The following is a 28,000-nucleotide window of genomic DNA, read 5'->3' as shown; positions in this document are numbered from 1 at the left end:
GAGAAAAGTAAAAGGTCCACTTGATTTAATCAAACAGAATTGGGAGCAGATCACCCAGGGTAACCCACAAGATGTTGTGACGTATATAGACACTTTAATGAATGACCTGAAGAGGAACCTAGAGCTAGCAGCAGAAAACCTGCAAGCTCAGAAGGTCAGACAGAAAACCTGGTATGACCAGAAAGCCAGGGAGAGGCACTTTAACCCAGGGGAGGAAGTGCTTTGGCTTAGGCCCTGCAAAGAGAACAAACTGCAGCTCAAATGGGCAGGACCATACAGGGTCATTTCCAAGATGTCGGACCTGAACTACCTTATAGAACAGGAGGAACACCAAGCACGGAGGGTGGTACATGTGAATGCCCTGAAACCCTACTACAGAGGGGAACAGAGGGTTTTATTTGCCATAAAAGCAGCTGAGAGTGAGGAAGCTGAATTGCCCTTCTGGGAGGGTAGAGGGGAAGTGAAATACAACCCAGATGAGGTGAAGATCAGTCCTGCACTCACCCAAGACCAGCAGCAAGAACTAAAAGTGCTGCTCACTAAATATCATAAGGTTTTTTCAAATAAGCCGGGGATAGTGAAGGGAGTGATGCATCGGATCCACACAGGGGATGCAACCCCGCAAGCAGTATCCCCATACCGAGTGACGGGACCCTATAGGGACAAGGTGCGGAAGGAGCTGGACGAGATGCTTAGGGAGAACATAATCGTCCCCTCTTCTAGTCCTTGGTCCTCTCCGATAGTCCTGGTGGACAAGCCTGATGGGAGCATTAGATTTTGTGTAGATTACCGGAAATTAAACCGCGTAACCACTCCTGATGCCTACCCAATGCCCAGGCTAGACAACCTGATTGAAACCATAGGGGGTTGTCGGTTCATTTCATCGTTGGACCTAGTAAAGGGTTACTGGCAATTAAGGATTGATCCCAGGGATCAGGAAAAGACCGCATTTTGCAGCCCTTTCGGTCTATATGAGTTTAGAGTCCTTAGTTTTGGTCTCAGAAATGCACCAGCCACATTCCAAAGACTGATGGACCAGACCTTAGCAGGGCTCAGTGACTTTACTGTGGCCTACATTGACGATATAGGGATCTTCAGCAATACCTGGGAAGATCACCTGAAACACCTGGAGATAGTGCTGCAGAGGTTAAGTGCAGCAGGGCTGACAGTAAAGGCAAGCAAGTGTCAGCTGGGTAGCCCAGAAATAAAATACTTGGGTCACATAGTAGGGGGAGGAGTGATCAAACCCCTAAAGGCCAAGATAGAAGCCGTTCGTGATTGGCCCAGACCCAACACCAAGAAAAAAGTCAAATCATTTCTTGGGTTGGTGGGCTACTACAGAAAGTTCATCCCGAGGTTTAGCGAGATGGCGACTCCGCTGACCGATCTGACGCGGAAGAAGACTGATGACCGCATCCCGTGGACCAGCGACTGTGAGGAGGCGTTCCAGAGGTTGAAGGAGGCGCTCATCCATTATCCAGTGCTGCGTGCTCCCGACTTCGACCGGGAGTTCATCATCTACACCGATGCGTCTAACAGCGGGGTAGGAGCAGTTCTTTGCCAGGAGGATGAAAATGGTGACCAGCATCCAGTGTCCTACCTGAGTAGGAAACTCTAGAAAGGTGAGAGACATTTGGCAACCGTGGAAAAGGAGTGCCTGGCCATAGTATACGCGATTCAGAAGGCCAAACCTTACATCTGGGGAAGACATTTTGTTCTGTGCACTGACCACTCACCACTGCAGTGGTTAAAGACAATGAAAACCCATAATAGTAAACTTATGAGGTGGGCTTTAAACCTGCAAGATTTTGACTTTGAAGTGAAGGTGGTCAGAGGGACAATGAACTGTGTTGCTGACGCCTTGTCAAGAAGACCCGACGAGTGAAGACGGTGAAGAAACCATGGACTGTGTATATTGGTGACCAAAAGTTAAATGTACCTGTTTATTGAACAGGCGTGGTTTGTATTAATAAAGGTAACTTAATGTATTGCAAATATTAATGTATAAATGCATAAGTGATATGTTTGACCTAGAGTGAGTAAGTATGGGTTATGGGATTGTATTATAATGTATAACTGTTTATGTGTTTTGATCCTGGTTGTTTTTTTGGAGAAAAGCACTTTAGCTTTTCCCCCGCAAAACAACTTATAAAGGGGGGAGGTGTCACATACCGCACTGATGGTACCTGTCTGTCATGGGTTTGGAGGGAAAGTTCCATCCTATGGGGAGTGGAAGGCGGGACATCAGGGGGGAGGAGCTGTACTGTATATATTTGGGGGAAGTCCTTCGTAAGCGGAGCTGACGTGGAGAAGTGGAGTTGGAGTCTGTGGGTCAGACTGGGTACAACTGTTCGTCAGATAGTACATACCTGATAGGTTCAGGTTTCTATCTAGGTAGCCAGAACTGATAGGTTCAGGGTCTGTGCGTTATCTTAAAGTGTTCTGTGGGAACCAATCTGTTGTATGTGTATGATTGGGACTATCCCAAGTTCCAGTATCCTATTTACCTGATCCTTTTATTTACCCTGTTTGTTTTTTCAATAAACCTTGTTCTTTTGTTTATTAAAATCCATTCCTGGTCTGGGTGACTTGGTAGAGCGAATGGTTGGTGGCAGCCTAACTACAGGGTGGGATACTCCAGTAGGTCTGGGGTTGCTACAGTGGGGTTTTGTCACGGTGAGAACCAGTTGGTTTTCAGGCAAACTCCTGAAACTGACCAGGACCCCTTGGTTCCACACACCCCAAACCGAGGGGGGGGGAAGGACGGTCCGCTAGGAGAAGCGGCGTCTGAAGCAGCAGAGATGACAAAAGGGGGGAATGGGATCGGTGTAGGCTGGTTCCCCCTCCAAAGTCACATCTCAGTGCACAGACCGAGGAGGAAGCTATCTTGGCAAAGACTGAGAGAATGCAAAAGGATGTTGGAAATATCTCAACCAGAGACTCTGAGTAAGTTATAATTCTTCTTCAAGTAAGGAAAATCTCCATGGACCCAAATACTACACAGAAAAGAGATAGATATAAAGAATCAGTAAAATGGACTTTACCCTTTAAAAAATCTTACGGTAGAAGTGACCCTCCCCCCCACCTCATTTTGGATCAGGAGAATAAGAGGAGAGAAGGGAGAAAGGGAGAAGGGGAAGAAAACTACCTTGCCACGAAAGTAGAGGAATTTAACATAAAAGCCTTGCTCCTGTGACTATCGGAAATATCGATATTAAATCATCTTTACTTGAAAGCATTGCAGATCCTTTACATTTTTATTTTGGTGACTTGGTGACTGTGAGAACTTTCTACCCAGAGGGAAGCTCAACCCCTCTCTTGGATTGGACATGTAAATAAAACTGAGAAAGAAAAGTAAGGTTAAGCGACATCTGCTGATAAAAGACTTCAATATCACTCCTTAAAGAAAAAGAAAACAGCTGCTGACAAAAGACTTAAACAGCTTCCTTATTTACTTAAGAAAGGGGAGGGAAATCAATATGGCAAGAAAAGGTGGAAAAAAGATAACTCAGGGAGGATCACTGGCAGAGGAACAGAATCTCAGTGGGATATTGGGGCAAGAGTCATTTAGGGGCTGGCAACAGAGTATTCAAGAAATGTTATCAACAGGGCTAAAGCAACTACAAGGAGGCATGGCTCAGCTATGTGTTCAAATGAAAGTGTTAGGGATGCAATTGACTGATATTAAAAATAAATTACAGAAAATAACAAAAAATAACCAGAATACAGCATTTTTCTGTGTATAAAATGACACTTTTTCCTAAAATAATTAGAGAAAAAAATGAGAGTTGTTTTATACATGGTAGTAAGGAGGGAGAGAGCACCCCCTCCACTTTCTTTGCAAAAAGTGGAGGGGGAAAAGCAGCTTTATGCAAAGAAAGTGGAGTGGGAAAGCACTTTCCTCGCAAGAAAGTGGAGGGGGAAAGCATGAATCACTTTCCCCCTCCACTTTCTAGCGAGGGAAGTGCTTTCCCCTTCTACTTTCTTTGCAAAAAGTGGAGGGGGAAAGCACCTTTTTGCAAAGAAAGTGGAGAGGGAAAGCACTTTTCCCCCAAGAAAATGGAGGGGGAGAGCAGGAATCAAAGCACTTTGATCCCTGCCTCCCCCCTCCACTTTTTTTTGCAAAGAAAGAAATTTTGGATTAGAAAAGTGAGGGGTGTCTTATACATGGTGGCATCTTATACATGGAAAAATATGGTAGATGGAACATCAAAAAGAACACAAGAAAGACTAGATACCTTGAATACATAGATGGGAGAAGTGAAACAGGAAAGAAAGCAAGATGAAATTACTCTGTTTAATCTACAAATGGAAAGAGCCAATGCCATACTTATATTCCAGAATCTACCAGAAAAAAAAGGAGCAGAACTCTTCTGGTAGAACATTTTTGTTCTACCAGAACAAAAATACAGTGCAAGTGATTACTACCTATTTAGCATCGCTTATGGAGATTTGATCAGAGGATGTTCAATAAAATATTGACACAGCATGAAGAATTAATACAGTATACACCAGGAATAAAAATCTCCCCAGAGAAATTCATGTTAAATTTATGAGCAGGATCTTTCAAGATAAAGTTCTAAGAAATGTACAAGGCAAAGAACTTAATAGAAAATATACAGAAATTAAGATGTTGAAACATATTCCATGGCAAATAAGACAGAAAAGGAGACAATATGTGGAGCTGACATCCCTCTTGAGATCAAACTCAATTATGTATAAGTGGTTGGTGCCTGAAGGTTGCCTCTTTGAATTCAAGGAGCAGAGTTATTATATTAACTCAAAAAGGAAGGCAGAAGATTTTGTGAAAACAAAGGAAAAGTGGCTGGGCAGAAAAAAGCACATGAGAAATCAAGCGAATCATCAGGATCAGAGGCAGAAAGAAGCTTGACTAGAGCAGAAGAGCAAGCAAGAAGTTCTAAAGGAAAGTGCACTATAGAAACAAAAGGATCCAGGAGGAGGAAAGAAAACCTTAACAATAAAAATGGACTAAATGAATAAAATGATTAGACTGTAGGATATAATGGGTATAAAATGGTTGAATATTAATGATAAAAAATCAGTAACTATTAAAGAAAATGCAGATAATATGCTTTATAGATGATATATGATTTACTGATGGTATACAATGCCAACAAAATTTGAAAAATAATATAAAATGTTTTTAAATAGTGTGGGAAACATAAAACACAGGAGGAGACTTTTATTATGTTTGCTGGATATCGTGACAATTTCCCCACATCACTCCTGTCACTCATAGTCAGGATCTCATTTGCATGAGTCTATGAGAGGACTGGAGGGGCGGAGTCAGCGGATATATAAAGGAAGAGATAGGAAAAGAGAAAAATGAGAGAGATACAGAATTTGCAAATGGATAGTCAGATAGTCGGAGAGATAGTGAGAGAAGAGAGAGAAGGAACAGATACTAATAGAGATAAGCTGGTCAAGATAAACAGATAGAGCAGGGGGTGATTGATTATGTGGCAGGATATATGGTATTTTAATGATTTGATGGTGTACAATGAATATCTGAAGAACATCTGTGATTATGATTCGATTCGATACTCTTCAATAAATAAGTTCTGTTGGTAGTTACCAGACAGAATATATATAAAAAATATAATGTCTTTTATATTGTGGATAAAGGAAATCCACTGGTGGCAGTGAGGAAAAGAGAAGACTGAACCCTTTGTGAGGACACAACACATACCGGTAGGTGCATCAAAGGAGTGAACGTCACAATCGGTGACCGCTGGTGGGATGACATAGCAGGAGCTCTTTGTTTAGTGAAACAAGCAGGGACCACGTGGTAAACGTCACAAATATATAGGGAATAACTTCATAATTAGACTCGAAAGATTGCCTGGAAATTATAGAATGAAGAAGAATGTGAAGGTCCAACTAGGGCAGTGATGGTTAACCTTTTTGAGCTTGAGTGCCCGAACTGGAAAACAAAACAAAACCCAGTGGGCGGTGGTGGAAGTGGAAGTGGAAGTGGCGGCAGAAGGGGGAATCCTGGGCATGGAGGTGCTTCCAGATCCCAATCCGGATATGCCTCCAATTGTGCCCAGTCCCCGCCAGCACCAGCTGTCTGGATCCTGGCCCGCCACCTTTCATGGCACTAGCACTGTGGCTGCAGCCACCTCCTCAGGTTTGGCTGCCGGGGTTAGCGATCCAGTGACTTATGGCTCACGTGCCCACAGAGAGGACTCTGAGTGCCAGCTGTGGCATGCATGCCATAGGGTTGCCATCACTGAACTAGGGAAAAGATAGATTAGTAGATATAGTAATACTGGAAAAGTTGCTGTTTTTCTTTTTATCTCTCTTTCTAACATAAGTTGATGTTAATACACTATCTCACCCTCTGGTATTTTATCCTTTCCCTATCCATACCTACCCCCAACCCTAAATTCCCTTCCACATAATCCTATCCCAATTGAATAGAATAAAAATTAGATGAAAAAAAGTTGATGGGGGGTCCCTAGACTGGGTGGCTTGCCCTCCCACTTAGGGACAAAGTTTGGAATGTAGCCATAATTCTGGACATGGCTCTTTTCTAGGATGCCCAGATCGTAGCATTGTCCAGATTGGCCTTTAACCAGTTTGGGCTGATGCCTCAGCTCCACTCCACCTGGATGATGGCTCCTTCAGGACCTTGGTGCAGGTGTTGGCCATTTCCTGGATTGATTAATTCAGTGCTCTCTATGTGAAAGTTCCCTTGAGCCTGGTCTGGAGACTCCAGCAGATCCAGAATGCAGCAGCCAGACTGGTGGCTGGGGCGAGCAGATATGATTACATCACCCCAGTTTTGGCTTGCCTCCACTGGGTACCTGTGTAGTACCAGATCAGGTTCAAGTTCTTCAGTCTCATGTACAAAGCCCTCCACTTTTTGGGTCCACACTACTTGTTGGACCATTATGCCCCAATGTGAACTGCCCAACCCACCAGGTCATTGCAGACAAGGTTCCTCTGGGTAGCCACCCCAAGTGAGGCCCATAAATCTTCTACAAGACTTAGGGCCTTCGTCATGGTCGCTTCATCTTTGTGGAATCAGGTCCACTATTAATTAATTAACTACATTTATATCCCACGCAATTAGTAGCTAGGCTAGTACTCTGGGGAGCTAACAAAAAGGACACACAATCATAAACAATAATGATAATGATAAAAACAGTAGAACAACAAGATTTTCAACCTCACATGCTATCTGTAGTTGTTTGACTGGCAGGGACTTTTCTGGGCTGAGAAGACTGTCTGTCCAGCACTAACTAATTGTTCCTTCCAGATTTTGAATCCAAAGAGAAGCCTGCATTTCTGCTGCATGTGTTCTTTCCCTTACATTCATGGGTTGGTAGAAATTGTTTGTTTGCATTTGAGATCTTCAGTTGGTTGTTAGGATGAGTGCAGTACAGAAAACGGCACACACAAGTCTGTAATTTCAAGCAACTGTTAATAAAATGTTTTTATTCTTTTTCCTACAGAAGTCTCAGAGTGAGTTTGTCATTTAGTCGTTTAGTTGTGTCCGACTCTTCGTGACCCCATGGACCAGAGGACACCAGGCCCTCCTATCTTCCACTGCCTCCTGTAGTTGGGTCAATTTCATGTTGGTTGCTTCGCAGACACTGTCCAGCCATCTCATCCTCTGTCGTCCCCTTCTCCTCTTGCCGTCACACTTTCCTAACATCAAGGTCTTTTCCAAGGAGTCTTCTCTTCTCATGAGATGGCCAAAGTACTGGAGCCTCAGCTTCAGGATCTGTCCTTCCAGTGAGCACTCAGGGTTGATTTCCTTTAGAATGGATAGGTTTGTTCTCCTTGCAGTCCAGGGGACTCTCAAGAGCCTCCTCCAGCACCACAATTCAAAGGCATCAATTCTTTGGCAGTCTGCTTTCTTTATGGTCCAGCTCTCACTTCCATACATCACGACAGGAAAAACCATAGCTCTGACTATTCGGACTTTTGTTGGCAAGGTGATGTCTCTGCTTTTTAAGATGCTGTCAAGGTTCGTCATAGCTTTCCTCCCAAGAAGCAGGCGTCTTTTAATTTCATGGCTGCTGTCTCCATCTGCAGTGATCATAGAGTCCAAGAAAGTAAAATCTGTCACTGCCTCCATATCTTCCCCTTCAATTTCCCAGGAGGTGATGGGACCCAGAGTGAGTTATTGAGACTTTAAGTTTCAGTGAATGAGAAAGGGATGGACTCTGGGAAAGTTGTTGTTGTCTGTGGCCCTCTGTACTTCTACTGTATAGCAAAAAGGAATTTTATCAGAAATTTAGAACTCTGCAACACAAATCAGCACTTGGTCATGGAAACTAACTGATTTGTGGTGATGGTAAAACCATTTCTTAACTCACATACCTTAAAAATCCTGTTATAGTTTCTGTGAGTCAACTTGGTGGCACGTAATAACAACAAAGCATGTAAAGCTGTAAGGCAGCAGGAAAATCTTCAAATACTGTAATAAAAATAAGCCAACTGGGGAAATTTTGAAAAAGGTTATGTTCCCAATAGCAGGAAACTAATTTTACCATTACTTAAAGAGGTACTGGCTACTGGATTATTTATTTCTGAGCTCAGTTCATAGGGGTGGCTTTGACTTACAAAGGCATAAAGAGCTTGGGACCTGGGTGGCCCTCATTTATTTACCGACTGCACTTTTAGTCAACCCAGTAACCAACATTCTGTGGGTGATGTACAATATACTAAAAATACAAAGTATACACAGTAAAACAATGACTGAAGAATGAAAAGATATACAAATAACAGCAAAGAATAAACATACCATAGCAGAAGAGACCAAAATAAAAAAGATAAAAATTTACTATGACCTAACAGCACAGTACAGTGTACCTAAAATGCCTAGGGAATGATTATTATCTTTTTCAGAGAATTGGCTCGTAGTACACTGACTTGCTTTAGGTAAGGGAGATAGTAATGACGGGCCCAGTGTTCCTGGTTATAGCATCTCATTGATAGAATTCTCTCTCTACCCACTCTCCTCTTTCTTGAAAGAGCTGATGAAATGGCTGCTTACACAACATTATTGAGTTTACAAGCCCTCAATCAACGTGTGTGTGTGTGTGTGTGTGTGTGTGTGTGTGTGTGTGTGTGTGTGTGTGTGTGTGTGTGTGTGTGTGTGTGTGTGTGTGTGTGTTGTAGGTGGTGGCTGCTGCCAAAGAACACAATCCAAGATAGACTCACTGTGGAGGGTGTGGATTGAGCATAAGTCCCTTGTGCCAGCCTAACCTCCCTACTATTAGGCCAGCCTAACCCTCTGTGCTGGCTGATCTCCCATAGGAGAAGCCAGCCAAATGGCCCAAAAGGGGAGGTGAAGGGGAGGGGCAGGGGAGGGGCTGAGTTACACCAAATCCAAACCCCTGCTCAGCACAAACTCTGCACCCTTTCTGCCTGCACATTTGGGGGGGGGGGAAATAGTCCTATGCAATTTCCAGGACATGGATCCCAACGGGAGCTCCCATAATAATTAAGGCCCCAATCCTCCCACCTCTCAGGGAGACAAGCTCAGCTAATGTTAGGATACAGCACAACTAGCAACCAGTTGCAGCACACCACCACCAGTATATAAACCCCATTCAGGGAAGCCCTCACTCCGATGACAACACGTGTGTCAGGGGACTTGATCTCTCTGGCTACACAGCATGCACACCTTCCACTCAGAAGGAGACACTTCATGATGGGAAATGGCGCATTCTGCACTGAGCGCAAAAGTGGGGACTTAGTACAAAAAACCTGACCACACCACAAAGCATGTAAGACCTCTTTTCTAACATCCCTCTGCCTAGTCTCCTAACAGGTGGAGCCTTCCAGGAATGCATCTGCCAACAACCTGGGGCTTCCAGCTCCCAACAGAACACCCAGGCAAGTGAAGGGGAGAACGTCATGAAATGGCAATGTTGTTATTATCTGATGCATGCCTCTGGACTCCTCACTTATGTCTGTGCAGAGTGTACTTTAAAATATCTCATTACTAGCAGCTGGACACACACACACACACATATATACAGGTAAGTGGAGCAAGAAACAGCACCCCCCTTCCAGGTAAGGGGCTGAGTGACTGGAAAGGTGCATGAGTAATCTCCCTTTGTTTTTCTCAGGGCACTCTGGTTTCTCACTAGCAACAAAAAGGTTTGTGGTTCCCTTTCAGCACGGTCCTTGACTCACAAGTAGAATGCAAACAGGTGGAAAACAAACACCCATTCTCAGCTGTGTCATCTCCTTTCCATGCTCTGCTAGTGCTTTGACTGTTGTCTTTCTCCCATCCCTCTCCTTTCCACAGGCAGTTGTGCTTTAGGTGCAGCTGCCAAGCCACTCAGCCCTGTGTGACTGCAACCACAGAACTGCCTCAGCCCTGGTCTGCTTAGTCAGCTAGGCATCAGGTGCAGCACAGCTACACAAAAGCACTCTGCACACATCTCTTTGCTGTCTGTGTGCTCATTGTCTAAGATACAAGGGTGTTTCTGAGGGGAGATGCCAAGCACCTTCCTGGTGAGCCTGCTCAGTAAAATGCTATGTACTACAGCTCTGAATCAAGTTTCTTTATTCTTTTTATTACACATGGTAGCTTATGGCCATCCTCCTAGGGAAGGATATTGCAGGAAAAAGGGAGGGACATAAACCCAATTTTCATTCATAATATCAAGGGAAGGATGGGAAGGAACCCATGGCTTGTCTTCCACTGAGGGTGGGGGAGGGAGTGAAGAAGACGGGCTGGGGGAATGGGTTGACAGTGGAGCAAGGCTATGGTGGCTATCCAATCATGCCCCCTGAGGCTCAGGCAGCTGGGATGACAGTGGGAGGGATTCAAACTGTCCCCCCCAACTGTGAGTCACAAGGCTGATGGAATGAGGGGGACTCAGCTTGGCTTCAAGAAGGGAAGGGAAAACCTGAGTGCAGACCCTGAATGTTACCCAACTAGGAAAGAGAGCACGAGGATGGAAGGGGCCAGACCCTGGACTGTGTAGAGTGGTGTCAGATGGACTACAGACTCTATGATCCCCTGGAAAGCACAACCTAGGAACTGTTGCCTGAAGTACAACTCTGCACAGCTCTAATCACTATCCTTGCCACTAATCATGAGCAAGGGGGGGGGGGGAAGGGGAAGAGGGAGTAATGTGAGAACACCCCCAGAAGGAGGGTGGCATCACATACAGGGAGCTGGCAAGGAACAACCCTGTGGGCTCAGTTGGGGGCGGTCATGTGCAGATATCTGGGTCAGTGGTTCAGCGACAAGAAAGTGGGGAGAGGTCAGGGCTGGCCACGGTCATGCACTAGCTTGCTACCCCGCATTTTTATTCATTTAAATTATTTATATGTTGCCTTTCTCCTCAAAGGAGATGCGATGCTGCTTATAAACAACTGAACTATACAATGATCACAATAAAAACACTATAAGAACTATACTAAGGTATAGTTTTAAAGTGGGGGAGAGAGGTCTTGTTTAGTTCTCTTTTCTAATGTCAGTGGCCCAATCCACAGATCCACTGTACATCCCAACAGGCTGTGTATGTGCCCTGTGCATTTTGTTGTGGGACAAATAAACCATGCTCAATATATGTTGCCAGGTTAAAAAAGAAAAAGAGGGAAAAAACTATTTTAAACTAAGAGGCTGACTACACAGGCTGTTTAGCCTGCTGTTTGGAGCACTGCAGGGGTGGGCTGGGATGCACTCAAAGACACTGATCAGACAACATCTTTGCTAGAGCACACCAACCCACCTCCAGAGTGTTCCTACCCACACCTTTCTGGGTCCCTGTCAGGGGCTTCTACTTTTCTGGTGTGGGTAGGATCACTCTGGTTTGCAGCACTTCCAGGGCATATGATTGCTGGAACTGATCCGAAGCAACCCTTTCTCCATATCTGCTTCTGATCTTCTACCCAGACCGCTTCATTATTTCAGGCTTCATTGTTGTGAATGGCTACCCTGAGGAAGGCCTATTTTAATGTTTTTAAGTTTTAATATTGTTGTACACCGCCCAGAAGCCACTGGTAATGGTGCGGCTAAAAATATTGTAAATAAATAAATATAAATAACCAGGCCTTCTCGGTGGTGGCTGCAATGGAAGCATTATGGAACTTACTACCTGTTGAGGTACACCAGGCTCCCTCCCTTCCGCCCTTCAGGGTGCAGGTTAAGACAATGCTATTCAAAGAGGCATTCAGGAACAATCCTGAGATATTCCGACCCATCCTGAGTTTTTTTATATTATTCGATTTAGCTGTCGCTGTTGGGTAGTGATGGTGTATTTTTATGCTTATATCAGGTGGCTGAATAAAGGGAAGTATTTTTTTTACTGTATATAGATTATTGCTGATATGCTCCATAAGTTATAAAAATATTTTCTTTGCCTTCCATAAAGGTCAGGTCAAAAACTACATTCAACCAAAGCCACTGCTATGGATTTGACTGCTGATGGTTTCTTGAAGGCAAGGCAAGAAAAAACATGTTTTTAGATAACTGATGTAGCAAATCAGCAATAGTCTACATATAGTCAAAATGATTTTTCCCCACTTCCCCTGCCCTCTGCAGAACAGGAGAAGTGAAGGTTTGCCAGTATCTTGATATGACTTGCTTATTATGCCACTACTGGAACCATTTCCAAGTGAACAGTCAGGCTTGATTAGATCATTCTAATCAAGCCTGGCCATTTCCAAGCAGCCCACACTAGTTTGCTCCCTGCTGCTAGTGTAGCCATACCTTATTATAGCTGGGTGATTTCAATTCTATCTTGATCTACTAACTTATTTTTCTTTCACATATTCTCACGATAATTCTGGAAGTGATCTAGCATAAGACACACATTAGCTGGGAGGCATGTGTAATTATTTCTTTCTCCCTCTTTCTCTCTTTTTAATTGATGTTTATGGATTAATGTATATATGTTGCTGTTAGCCGCTCAGAGTGGTATAAATATACCAGATGGGCGGGATATAAATCAAATAAATAAATCAAATAAATCAAATAAATCAAATAAATAAATAAATAAATAAATAAATAAATAAATAAATAAATAAATAAATAAATAAATAAATAAATAAATAAATAAATAAATAAATAAATAAATAAATAAATAAATAGGATTAGAGTCAGCGGAAAAATGAGTGTCAGGGAATATGGAATAATTCTGATAAAATAGCTCTTGATGTCTTCATTCGTTGCTCTTCACAAACGCTTATTTACCACTGTGGGATGGATGTGGGTTAATATTTATACACTAACTAGGGGAAAAGGTATGTTTAAAAGCTGGCATAGTAAATTTCTCTGTATACATAAGAATTCTTATGTACGAATGTATGGATTCTTTTTGTTTATCTCATGTTGGTTCTTGGATATCCTCAGTGATTTTGACTTTGGATATCACAGGTCTAAACAAGTAAAATGTGTTGTGTCTGAATTAGACCTCAGATTTCTTCATCCAGTAAGTTCTTCTTCTTCCTGTCTGGCCCTTTCCATTTATTTTGCCTTGAATTATCAGCTGTAACAATTTGTGTTTTTCATTTCTCATTGGCTGACCAAAATATTGTATATATTTTCATGTTATGTGTAAGAGCCCCAAGACTGATGAAGAAACTTTAATTACCAGCAATCCATTGCTGTCAATAGCATCATCTGGCAGGGGGAGATTGCCAGTCATTAAGGAGTGCTTCCTTTAATCCCAGGAATCATCTGACTTCTCCATAATGACACTGATTGTGAGTTGCATGTTAGTATTTGGGACCATGAGTTGGAAGGATTAATTCTAATTAGCAGCAACCTTCCCCTTTCAGTGACACAATTTCCTTACACAGGTGTAATTTGCACAACAAGATTTGGGCCATGATAGTCTTCACTAGGAAGCCGTTCCAGGTCATCTTTATTCTGACTGTTGTTGCATGGTTATGATTCTGTTGTCTATCCAGCTGAATTTCAATGTACTTTGATTTTAATGTACTTTAATACTTTTTAAGGCATTTAAGTGTAGCAGCATTCAAGCTCTCATCATGGGAGACTGCATGGTCAATAATCTACTCCCCTCAGATCTGGAGGGCACCATGTTAGGAATTGTGAGAATATGGCATGTTTTTTCCTCAAAAGATTTTGGTTGTCAGAGCTGCTTTCCCTCTAAAGCAGTGGTGTCGAACTGTGGCCCTCCAGATGTTCTTGGCCTTCAACTCCCAGAAATCCTGGCCAGCAGAGGTGGTGGTGAAGGCTTCTGGGAGTTGAAGTCCAAGAACATCTGGAGGGCCACAGTTCGACACCACTGCTCTAAAGTTTCACAAGCAACATTGCTATTATTATATGAGATGTAATTTCCATTCATCTATGACTGGATAGGTGAAAGGGCAGCCTTTGAAACTTGCTGTTCTGGTCTGTGGACCTCATTCTTGCCTTGTCAGTCATGGCATGGAATATCATGTCTCACCCAAAAATGAGATTGTGACATGGAATGGAAGTCCCTTGTATCTCAGTACATTTCAGAGTCAATGTTCCAGGATGTTGCATTGATAGTTATGTCCTTTACTTTTAGTGGAGCTGTAGCAAAGACTTAGCTTTTGACTGAGATGAATGTGAACAGTTTTTTTAAAAATTGGGAGATGTATGTGCACACATGGCATGTCCTTCTTTGTTTGAGGAACTGGGAGCTATACTGAAGCCATAGCTGCCTCATCTGTAACCATAAAGCATCAAGCATACTATTTCTTAACCTACATCTAACCTGATGAATTCCATCTTGCCAACAACTTTTGGACTTTACATTGAAGAGTAACTTTCTAGGCAAAATACATTGTGCCATGAACTTTGAAATGTTAAGTTCTTCACATTGGCACAAACCTGATGAAGTGGTGTTTTAATCCACAAAAGCTCATATACCTCTCTTTCCCACCAATCCAGGTGAGGCAGTTTCTGTGCTGAACTCGTGTCTGGACCTGATAATGGACCGGATGAGGGTTAATCAATTGAAACTCAATCCAGACAAGATGGAAGTGCTGTTAGTGGGTGCTTCACCAGACAAGTTGGAGGGCCATTTCCCTGCCCTGAATGGGGTTACACTCCCCCTAAGGGACAGGGTCTGCAGCTTGGGGGTGCTCCTGAACCCCAGTCTAACACTGGAAGCCCAGGTGGACTCGGTGGCCAGGGGCGCCTTCCTTCAGCTACGGAAATTATACCAGCTACGGCCCTACCTGGATGAGTGGAGTCTCATGACAGTTACGCACGCACTGGTAACATCCCACATAGATTACTGTAATGCGCTCTACGTGGGGCTGCCTTTGAAGACGGTCCAGCAACTGCAACTGGTCCAGAATCGAGCTGTGTGGCTGGTGAGTGGTGCGGTGGCCAGGGAACATATCAAGCCAATTCTGTATAAGTTACATTGGCTACCAGTTGCTGCCCGGGCCCAATTCAAAGTGCTTGTTTTGACATATAAAGCCCTAAGCGGCTTGGGCCCTGGATACCTGAAGGACCGCCTCCTTCCGTATGAACCTACCCGGCAGTTAAGATCTAGCCAGGGGGCCCTTTTGAGAGAGCCTTCCCTTAAGGAGGTAAGAGGGACAGCTTGTAGACAAAGGGCCTTTTTGGCAGCTGCCCCCAGATTATGGAATGTCCTCCCGACTGAGATTTGTCTGGTGCCAACGCTGATGACATTTTGGCGCCAGGTCAAAACCTTCCTGTTCCAGAAGGCTTTTAATTGAAATAATATTAGCTGTGGATCCGATTGCAATTTTTATATATATTTTAATTGTATTTTAATTGTTCTGAATTTTTATTGTCTTTTAAATGTTGTAAGCTGCCCAGAGACCTTTGGGTAGTGTGGGCGGCTTATAAATTAAATAAAAGCAAACAAACAAACAAATAAATAAATAATGAATGATGAATTTTGGTGGTCCATAAAGATATCACCTATAATTTTTGCATTTGTACAGGTTTTTTTAAAAAAATCTTCCTAGATTTTATCTCATTTACATTTTTCTCCAACAGGAAATAAAAGCAATTAGGACATTTTCAAACACACCCAGCTTCTGATTGCAACAAGTGAAACATATTCAGGTGTCTCCTGGCCAACAATGGCACACTGTTGGCTGATCCTATCACACTGGAAGCACCACTGGATCACTTTTGATATAAGCAAACAAAAACTTCTGTATCATGACAATACTGAAGAATAAAAGTAAGAAGGCAGTATGTGATGAAAACCATTTTTTTGCCAGTGTTGGTTTTACATTTACCTTGTAAAGCTATAAACAATACTTTGAATTTCATGTTGAAGAATGCTCCTACACTATATGAACTATTATTATGACAATGACTAATAAAAATGACAATACCAATATTTAATTATCATTACCATAATGGTACTTGTTCATGATTAATAAGCAACTGAGAGGTGATGCGGCATAACAAGAGAGACAATGTGATATAGTAGTTAAAATGTTTAATTGGAATCTCCTGGTTCAAGTTCACATCAGAACTTGAAACTCACACAGTGACTTTGGAACAGGAACTGTCTCTCAAGGTGGTTTACTTACAAGGATGGTGTGAGGGTAATGTAGGGAGGACAGAGTCACACACATCATCTTGAACTCACTTGAGGAAAGGGGAGACATACATATAATAGAAAAAGTAATTACTGGGAATACCATTATCCTTAGATGCTTTTCCCTCAGTCATAGAGGGTTCCAAAATTCTGAGCAAAGGGCCCTCAGAGAATTTCATAAAATTAACACTAATCTTTAGCATATGTTTGGAAGAGATATAACAAGATTGTCCCTTTAGGGTGTTGTAACTGCTGAGTCAGTAGAGGCTTGTGAATGGTAGCCAAAAACTTGGGATTCTTGGCCCAACACAACCCAAAACTAATATAAAACTTTATTGAAGGTTATTGGAGGAGGGTTTTTTTAAAAAAATTAGATTTGAGGATTTGTAAATGATTCCCCCAATGAATAAAGGACCTGGAGAGTGCAAACTGAAAGATAGCCACATGTCCTGCTTTATAGAGAGTCCTGTGTTTGAGGGACTGACAAAAGAAGGTCTTATTTTGAAGGTGTCCTTTCTTTGACAGTCTGCCTATGCCTGTTGGAAGTGACTGGATGCAACCTAACATGCACTCAAGGAGAGAGGAGTCTTTGCATGGGGACAGTGGGGACAGCACAAGACAGAACCTCCTTCAGTTTCCTAGACTGTCCTTTACCTGCTCTGACCTGTGCTGACCTTCCTTTGATCATAGATCGCTATTCTTAGGGTTACTGATGCCACTTTCTTCCCTCTCACACCTCTCTCTTATTCCTTCAAAGAGGAGACATTTTGGCTTTCTTCTCTAGAGATGAAAGGAGCAGCCTTGGCTCCCAATAGTAAGATGGAAATAGGACTTCTCTCATCACTCCTATCCCAAGTGTATTTCTCTGATAAACACAGCTTTTTAAATTTCTTAGAGAAAAGTGTGTGTGTAACACAGAAAGTGTACTTCTGTTTAAATGACAGCAATTGCTTCTAAATTTGCATCTGTACATATAAATCAGCACATGCAAATCTGTATCTCTTGACCATTTGTTGGTGACACATGCCCTCTTTTTTGGCTACACATCCATGACTACCTCATGCCAAAGACTGTCTAAGATATGTCCTCATGTTTGCTTGAGATCAAACATTTCTGTGGCCTTTATTGTTTGTTCCTTGGTCCTTTAGTTCTCCAATAGCCCTCTACACATTGCCACCCACTCTATAGTCAATGGAGAGCCAGGTGTTTTCCAAGAAAATCTGAAAAGAAAACCCAGAAGATTGGGGTGATGTTTACCGTTTCTCTTCTTGGGGTGTCCCTACAGCAGTTTGATAATATTTTAATGGGCATGCTTTCACCCTATGGAGCCTGGGAATTTATAGTCTGGTGAGGAATGTAGAATTCTCTGCTGTAGTTCAGGGGAGGGGAGTCAAGCTCTCTAACAGAGAATGTTAAGTATAAACTGTGTATTCTTTTCAGGGCCAACCTGGTATGTGAGGCAGAGCAGCAAATCGTAGGTTGTCTCACTCCCACAAATCAAAATGCACAGTACCCAAAACCAGTTAAGGACTGCAGGCTTGTTTGTTTTTGCAGCTTAGCCAGAAAATCTTACAGGCACCTCTTTAAAAAAGAAAAGAAAAAAAAAACCCAAAGCCTTAAAATTATATAATTGAATCATTTGCTGCCACCCTTTTGTGATGTCCTCAATCTTCTGCTTTCAGACTGATGGAAGGTCCAACCCTGTCCATTCTTCCAAATCCTAGACTTGCCCAAAGTCAGTTCTCATTTATGTTTTAACATAGATACACGATACATGAAACCGCTCCAATTCTCATCTGTCATTTGATGTCTGGAAGGACTGAAATGCTGAGAAGGGTGCAACAAAAGGGAAGAGATGAATAGACACTCCCCGTCCACCACAATGAGATTATGCACTCATTTTAAATTGCTTTTTAAAATCACTTCCACTGCTATTTTGTTAAAAACAAATCCAGCAAGAAACCTACTGAAGCTGCTGCTGCTCCCCCAGCCCCCCCCGAAAATAAAAATAAAAGAGGCACTTTGTAAGATATATTTCGTTGTTTGAAACTCAGAGATAAAGTTAGAGGTCTGATTGGCTAATTAGTCTGACAATCTCCAATTCATTATTTTGCCTAGCAGGGTGCCTCCTTGGCCCATCGAGCCTGTAAACTCATTAATGCACATTAATCAGCAAATGTAATTGCTTGTTGCTGCCTCCAAACTGGGTGTAGGTTTGGATAAATGTAGTGATGTATGCAATTAGCCCTGGGACCAGCATTCCACTACTAGCCTAGCCAACGGTAAAATGAACATTAAAATAATGGAGATAATGACTGCTCTGGGTCCTGCTGCTAATGTCATTTCCAGTGGTAACAAGAATGCCACTCTGTTGCATCATGTTCAGTTTTCTTAAATATATGGTGAGATAAGTAGCTAGTTGGTGTGCTAGGATTTATAACACTGTTGAGGGACTTTCGTGAGTCATTAGGACAATGTAAGCTTTTATGGGAGGTGTGTAACCCATACTGAGAAGATAACAGTGTGTTTGGAATGCATAGTGGTAAAACTGCCGAAAGCCAGTTCAGTCATCATCAGTAAACATTAAAAACACACTCTGTAGGGTTTATTTTATTTTGTATTACTAACAATATAATGTGAAGATCTTTCGTCCTCTGTGCCTAGCAAAATACATCTACCTGGGTGAATGATGGTAATTTGGGATGATAAGATGTATTACATGCAGTCTTCATGAAGGTTTTTATTGCATTTTATATAAGGGGTATGTGAGCCACATACAGTCCTTCAAGGGTTCCTCTGCAGAATTTATGGTGGTGGCAATGCAATATTGTGACACTTTTCCTTTAAATTTCCTCTGTGCCACCAAAACTGAGCAACATTGCAACAAATTATTGTGGAGGCGGTGTTAAAATGTACATAGGCAGGCATTCTTGTTTGAAGCCAAACAGCTTCCAGAAACCTGATACAGCTTTAAACAAAGAGTATGTTTATCATGCACCTTGCTTTAAGTTGGAAGTGTTTGTTTTTAAGGTATTTTGTTCTGTTGTTTTGTTTTGGCCATTGCCTTCAAGAAACATTTACACTTCAGTGGCACAGCAGTGATTGGAATGGGTGGGCTTTGGTGGATTAGGGCCTTCTGATTCCCAAAAGTGCTCACTTCTACTCTAGGTGAAAATCTAAAAAGGATCGCTTTTGAAATATGTTACTACTACCATTTCTGCTACTGCCATTGGCATCGCCATCACTACTACTACAGAAAGTCAATGTGATGTATTGGATATTTCAGTGTAAGACAGTGCCAGAAAGTGCTGTCCACTAGACCCAAGAAAACAACAGAAAGTTCCAGGACTCCATGAGAAGGCCAAAGAGTCCGTTCCTCTTAAGAAGTCTAAATATCCTTTACATTATTAAGGCAAATATGCCAAACAATAGTCCCAAGCCAGAAATGTTCCTGTGGTACTTTCTGGGAGATATTGTTAAACTGATGGAAGGGCATGAGCACCAGCATATTCCATTTCTGAGCAGATTCTTGTTATCCAGGCTTGAGGGAGAAAGGACTATTCTTGTGTACTAAGCAGCCTTCCTCAGCCTATCGCCCTTAAAATATTTTGGGTTGTAGCTCCACCACTCCTAGGTATTTGGTCAATGGCAAAGTACGAAGTAGAAAACATCTGTAGGGTCCCAATTTGAAGAAAGCTTCCCATCACTGGGAAGCTGTATTCCTGTGAAAATCATGGAAGAGAAATGGCAGGACAGATCCACATACAGGGCAACATGGGATGGATGTATTAGACTGCTGTCGAGCCTTGAATGCTGCACATTAATTTTTAAAACTCTCATAGCCTGCACAGTGGTTCCTCCTGCCCCCCCCCCAAATGCCTATATCCAACAGCAATATGTTGTTGCCCAGAGAGAAACACTAAATGTCCTTACACACACAATGGCCAGGACTACGAAAAAAGAAAATCATGACACAGTTCAGACGTCTGTTCCTGCTTTTCCTTTTAGTTTTTCCATCTGAAGCTGCCCGTGTCACTTTGCTACATGGAAGTGCCTAAAGGCATGAATCTGATCTATGTGCTAGCGTTAGTAATATTGCTTGTAAGTTCTAACTCCTTGGTGTAAAACATGATGGAGACCCTGGGGTCTGTAGGCTGTTTGTGGCCTGTGGAACTCTTTCAGCCCTTTCTTGGCATATGTAAAGGTAAAGGTTCCCCTTGACATCCAGTCATGTCCGACTCTAGGGCGCGGTGCTCATCCCTGTCTCCAAGCTGTAGAGCCAGCGTATGTCCATAGACAGTTTCCGTGGTCATGTGGCCAGTGCGACTAGAAACGGAACGCCATTACCTTCCCACTGTGGTGGTACCTATTTATCTACTTGCATTTAGGTACCACCATGTCTATGTTGGCTTGGATTTTGTCTTCAGTGTGGAAGGGATTGTCACTCTCGAATTGGCCTTCTCAGCCACACTAGATGCTGTTCCAAGACCTCCATACAGAGCATGTTACCATAGTCTCTCGAGACTGAAGGATGCCTACTGACTGATTTACATGCTATTGAACTGCTAGGTTGTCAGGAACTGGGACAAGCAACAGGAGCTCACTCCATCATGTGGATTCAATCTTACAACTGCTAGTCTTCTGACCTTGCAGCACAGATTCATTTGGTGAATGAAAAGTCTGTGTATTATCTTGGCAGGTGAGATTGGAAGGGTAGCTGTGGCGTGGTGGGGAAAGAGTGTGCTTGTGGCATCCACCCAGGTCATGAATATTCATATGCCATCTGCATAGACCAATGGAAATGCTGGAGGAGCAGAGTCACAAGATATAAGAGACTCAGCAGGAAGGGGGGGAGAGAGAGAGTTGAAGAGATTCAAAGTTTTGGAGTTTGGGCAGGAGAGTGGTGGTGGAGAGGGATAAAGGAGAATGTTTGTTTAAGAGTTTACAGCACTGCTTATTCTATCAATATCTGTAACAATAAACAATTTCTATTTGGTTCTTTTAAAATGACATATGGCCTGGACATCTATCATTAATAATATGTAATGTTCATGCAATCAACTGGTGGCAGCTGAGGGGCACGTAGTGTGAGCTCTTTGTTTGGTGAAACAAGCAGGGACCATGTGTGAATCATGACAAATTGGTGGCACCACGCTGGGATCTGAAGCAATCCAGTTAAAAGTTGAATGGGCTTGAGTTTAAAGGTATTCCTAACTAGAAGGAGTTAGGATCAGTGGTAAGAAGTGGTTACACATTAGAGTCCTGGTGAAGACTTAGTTTTGGGGCTTCTGGACCCAGATCTGGGGAATCATAAGAGAAGGAAAATACCTACTCAAGAGAAAGCATTTTTTAAACTTCAGGATTTACAAGACCTAATGGCTAGCTGAAAATCTGGAGCTCTGAGGGTAAAGGGCACTGGCGGATAGAGTGGAAGCCTAGGTCAGGATAGATGTGAGGTGATAATAAAAGCTAAACAGAAGTTGTTCTTGTGTCTGGAGGCCAGAATCGCCCAGACAGGAAAATATTGTGACAAGGGTTGTGAGCTTGGGCATGCCAGAGGAGAGCTGCTTGGAAAAATGTAACCTAGTTACAAAGAAAGCCACTGAAAGAGAGAAAAAGGCTTGTACTTTTGGTTTTTGTGAGGGAAAAGAAGCAGTCCAATTTAATAAGAAATTGTATTGTTTATGCCGCCCAACTGAAGTAAAAAGTTAGTTATGGAGGCACAAATTGAGCCCCAGAGTGCTAGGAAAATGGGAACTCTCAAATTCAAAGGGATGAAGAAACTGAGGGACCTGTATTGATTGCTTCAGAGGGAGAAAATATTCAAAGCTCCCAAGATTTTGAAAAGTGGAAACTAGAACAAGAATTCAAACTCAGAGAGTTAGCTATGAAAAACCAATTAGAATTGGAAAAAGAAAACAGGAAAAGGGAATTTGAGCAAGAATTGGAAAGAGGAAAAAAAAAGAGAACTTGAAAGGAAAAATGGAATTTGAGCAAGAAACCGGGCAAAGATAAATGCAATTCCAAATAGAGATGAAGAAATTGGAATTAGATGCTATACTAATAATACTAATAATACTAATAATACAGTACTAATAATACTAATACTAATACTAATACTAACAACAACAACAACAACAACAACAACAACAACAACAACAAAAACAAAAACAAAAACAAAAACAAAAACAAAAACAAAAACACCACCAACAATTCCCATGTGGGAAATCTCTCAAAAATCAACCTAAAGAAATTTCCCCAATATCAGAAGGTGGATTGTCCTGAATCTTTCCTGATTTCATTTGAGAGAGCTTGTGTGGACTTTGAGGTTAAAGACGATGAGAGGATGATAATTTTAAGATCACAAATAAGTTGAGTTTTAGCTCAGCTTTATTCACAGATGCCTTTAGAGCAAGCTAGAGATTTGGGGGCTTATAGAAAGATGGTGTATTCCTGATTTGGGATTAATTCAGAGCACCACAGAAGGAAATTTAGATCAATTTCAAAAAAAAATTCTGATTAATTCAGAGCATGACAGAAGGAAATTTAGATCAATTTCAAAGAAACCTGAAGAGTCTTCTGCCCATCTTGGAGCACGTTTGATGCAGTGTCTCAATAAATGGCTGGAACAAGAATGTGTCTCTACCTTAGACCATATGAAAATGTGTTTGGGTTGGAACAATGTTATTTAATTTTACCAGGGGAGTTACATTATCTGGTCAAGGATAAGGACCCTAAAAACTTGCTACAAGTGTCTGAATATGCTGATTCTATTAGAGAGATCAGAGATCCTCGATTCTCTGAGTTAAAAATTGACAGAAAAGTATGGGACAACAGTAGGAGAACATCTTAATCCATTGGAAATTACTTCAGACAGAGTCAAGCTAAGGGAAGCCATTTTAAAGTGAAACCCTCATCCCCAGAGCCCAGTCCCCTGAAATCAAATAGTCCTGAGGGTAAAGTTAATAAAACCCTTTATTCTGAACTAAAGCCAATAAGAAATGTTTTTCCTGTTGGGAAGTGGGACATTTTTGGGCTCAGTGTGAAACTCAAAAGAATAGGGATTTTAGTCAGCCTAAAGGTGGAAATTACATTCAGCATGAAAAAGTGTTTCTTCAGTCTTCAGCAGCTGAAGCTAGCAGCAGCACTGTTGCTAAGGAAACAGACTTGGCAGAGAGCCCAGAAATTCCTGAAGCCAGAGTGGTACACTGTTCCCTAATCAAGTACAACCAGGATTTACTGGATAACTCTAGCAAAACTATTTTTATTGACAACATAAAGTATTTAGGTTTAAAAGATACATGCTCCCTTTCAGTATTTTGTATAAAATGAAATATGGAATTGCCTTGGTGGTTTGTGGGAAACCAGAAAAGGCTTAGTCACTCAGGTTGGCAGTTAGCCAGAATGAGATTCATGTGACACTGTTGTACATGCGCAGAGCTCGATCTGCTGTGTCACTATTGCATCAGACTACACTACAGAAGCAAGGTGCTTACTAAGCTTATTTGTTGGGTTACTGTATGGAGGAGCAGCATGTTACTTTGTCTGTCAGAATCGTGGAATTGCCAGTTCTGACGTGCGAAGTATGTATATTTGTACATACACTCTTGGTAAAGGGAACATCTCTCTGTGTCCAGTGTCTTTGTTTTTGCTGTTTGGTGATTACAAGAAGATCTTGAGCAGCATAACAATTTCTGCTGTGTAACTCTTATCAAATCTTATCATTCCCAGATTACTATTTGTCACTCAGACCTCATTCCTAAAGAAAAAATGTTAGAACATGAGGTCTTCACCCTCAAAGGCTCTGCCTTGGTGGTTTTGCCAATGGCTAGGGTAGCAGTGGTGGCGCTGCAGGCTAAACTGCAGAAGCCTGTGCTGCAGGGTCAGAAGACCAAGCAGTTGTAAGATTGAATCCACGCGACAGAGTGAGCCCCCGTAGCTTGTCCCAGCTCTTACCAACCTAGCGGTTCGAAAGCATGCAAATGCAAGTAGATAAATAGGGACTGTCAGCAATCCCCCATCTCCAAGGAGATACGGGGTGCCGGAGAATGGAGAGATTCCAAAGTTTAGTCAGTCCTTTAGGAGCTAAGATGAGCCCAAGACTCTCAGCTAGGCCCTGACTAACACTTCTTCCTCAAATCCACCTCCTTTATTAAGAAAGGCAACACACACAGACAAATCCATGAGTTTAGACTCAGGCTAATCAGGGCTCTATATCAGGTAGCAATTACACATGGCCAAATCAGAAAGACTAGTTTGCTCAAGAAACCAATGCATGCAATTCTAAATCATTACTGTTTTATTTAAAAAAGGATGGTTCAGAAAAGAATTCAGATTATTGCAAAGTAATTCAGTTAAGAACATTTTCATAACAAGGCAGACAGATCACCCCCACCACTCCAGCTGGAAAAATAAAATAATTAAAAGCATTCTAAACTAGAATAAGGCATAAGCATAGTCATTCTCATGTTTCCAGGGACTTCACAGTTCGTAGTCCAACAGGTCAGGTAGATCCCAATTGTCCTCCATCAGTCTATGTTGATAAAAAGGCTCCATACCAAAGATATAATCCATTTTGGGAAAAAGCACATGTCTGACCTTTCTCAGTCCAACTCCATCTTTTTTCCAACTCCTTACCAACTTCCTTCTTCTTCCCAGAATTCTTCATAAGGAACACCCCCTCCTGGGTCTTGTTGTCCCGCCTAACTTTCTCATGGGGGCTTGAGAGTTGTTATCATGTTTTGTGGCAGAATTATTTTGACTACGAAAGTCTCTGCTCTCTACTCATCTTAGCAACGAGATAACCAGAGAGCGAAGCTTCTCTGAAACAGCATGAAAACTTTCCTACTACAGAGCAGACTTTAAATCAAGATGGATGCTGTCAAGACAATATCATGACTACAAAACCCATTCTAGCATCTCATAAAAACACAAATCATCACAGGGACCACTTCGGTGGGAAGGTAACAGTGTTCCGTGTCTAAGTCGCACTGGCCATGTGATCATGGAAGATTGTCTTTGGACAAAACGCTGGCTCTATGGCTTAGAAACGGGGATGAGCACCGCCCCCTAGAGTTGAACACGACTGGACAAAAATTGTCAAGGGGAACCTTTACCTTTACCTTTAGGGTAGCAGTGAAGTATCATGAGTGGTGTGGTATATGGAAAGTAGCAGTGTCAGACCAAATCTCAGCTCCTTGTCTAATTGGTCTAGATCTATCTAGGCATGTGCAGAATGTTTCAATAGTAATTCACTCTCAGGGGAGGCATATTGATCCCTCTGAGGGAATCACTGAAACTCTTGTCAAAAAAACCACTTTAGGGGAACATCCTGAAATGAGAGAGACAGCTGATTTAGTGCTAATGACAAATCCTAAGAGTTCCTCCTTTATTAAGGAGCATAAGGAAGATACTGCCTTAAAAGATTACTTTGGAAAAGTTCATGAGAATCCCCTTCCACTGACCCCTGAACACCCAGAGAGGTATTGTGTGGTAAAAGATTTATTATATAGAGAGGTTTTAATGGTTCCTCAGAAGGGGGCGAGAAGGCCCCCACAAACAGCCAGGGATGCATAAGCAAGTTAAACAATATTTTCAAAGCTGTGATACTTGCCAAAAACAAGGTACTGGTAATGAAAAGACAAGGGCTGAGCTATGCCCTTTGCCAGTGATCTCATCCTCATTCCAATTCGTGGGGCTATAAAAGTCCTTAGAAAGAGCAGAGCAAAACTTAAAGGGTGCTCAAGAAAAGCAGAAAAACAGGTATAATAAAGAGGCCTGGGAAAGAACATTCTGTCCCAAAGACAAGGTACTGATGCTGAGGCCCAAAAAGAGAAGTGAATTGCAGTAGGCATGGTCAGGACCTGTGGATTTGTTGTGACAGCAGTGGAGGGCTGGGAAGACTAGTACTGGGAAGTCCCCACATGCAGCTGCCAAAGCACTGAAAATCCTGCAAGGCAAGCCCCTGCCTGAGAAACCAGAGATTAATGGGAGAGAACAAGATGATAAAAATCTCAATAAATCTGAAATAAGCCAAGTGTTTGAGATGGCACTTAAAATAAACTTGCATGTGAATTTTGAGGTGACCCGTGGTAGTGGTCCCCCACATATGGAGAGCTTTGTGACAAAAGTACCTGTGAGTGAGTTTATGAGTGAGCATGAAGGCAAGAGCAAAAAGATTTCAAAGAAGAGCACAGCCATAACTGTTCTGGAGGAGTGGAAGAAACTGCCTACCCTTCCCAAAGTTGACAAAGTGAAGCCATTAATCGAAAAGAAAACAGGCTTAACCTGAAAAAGGCAAGCTGAGGATATCCAGTGGACATCAGAGTGCCAGGTAGCCTTTGATCATCTGGAGAGGGTGCAGACTTTGGAACCTGTGCTTGGTGCACTGGACTTCAACCATAGTTCATCATCTGCACAGATGCGTCGAAGGTGGGGCTGGGAGTCATGCTGTGCCAAGCAGATGACAGTGGGAGTCTACACCCAGTGACTTTTATCAGCAGGTTACTTTAACCTGGTGAGAGACATTTGTCTGGCATTGAGAAGGCGTGCCTAGCTATTGTATTGATGCTGCAAAAGCTGAAACCCTACCTTTGGGGAAGGAAATTTATCTTTTGCACTGACCAATCCCCTTTAGTGTGGCTACAAACTATGAAATCCAATAGAAGCAAACTTGCAAGATGGTCACTGATTCTGCACGACTTTGAAATATGCAGTGTAAAAGAGATCCATGCTGTTCCTCTGGGGCATAAGCAGAGAGGGAAAGCAAAAACATAAAATAATAATAATAATAATAATAATAATAATAATAATAATAATAATAATAATAATAATAATAATAATAATAATAATAATAATAATAATAATAATAATAATAATAATAATAATAATAATAATAATACATGATCTGACTAATGACAAATTGATTTTGGCACTTTGTCCCCATCTTTAACTGTGACATCCATCCAGCCCCATATATCCTGAATAGCAATCATAGTAGGCATCCTTTAGTTTCGAGAGACTATGGTAACATGCTTTGTATGGAGGTCTTGGAACAGTGTCTAGTGTGGCTGAGAAGGCCAATTCGAGAGTGACAATCCCTTCCACACTAAAGACAAATACAATCCATCCCCTGTCCAGCTCCCTGAATTTGCTGGTTTTGGGACTGCCCCTTTGCCTTGGCCTGCTGAACAAGGGTCTCTTCAAATTGGGAGAGGCCATGATGCGCTCAGACATCAAGGTTTCCCATCTGTTGAGGTCCATTCCTAAGGCCTTCAGATCCCGCTTGCAGATGTCCTTATATCGCAGCTGTGGTCTCCCTCTGGGGCGGTTTCCCTGTACTAATTCTCCATACAGGAGATCTTTTGGAATCTGACCATCAGCCCTTCTCACAACATGCCCAAGCCAATGTAGATGTCGCTGTTTCAGTAATGTATACATGCTGAAAATTCCAGCTCATTCTAGGACTACTC

The sequence above is a fragment of the Pogona vitticeps genome, chromosome 2 (assembly GCF_051106095.1).
Source record: "Pogona vitticeps strain Pit_001003342236 chromosome 2, PviZW2.1, whole genome shotgun sequence".
NCBI classification, from domain to species: domain Eukaryota; kingdom Metazoa; phylum Chordata; class Lepidosauria; order Squamata; family Agamidae; genus Pogona; species Pogona vitticeps.
This window is presented reverse-complemented; position numbering follows the sequence as displayed.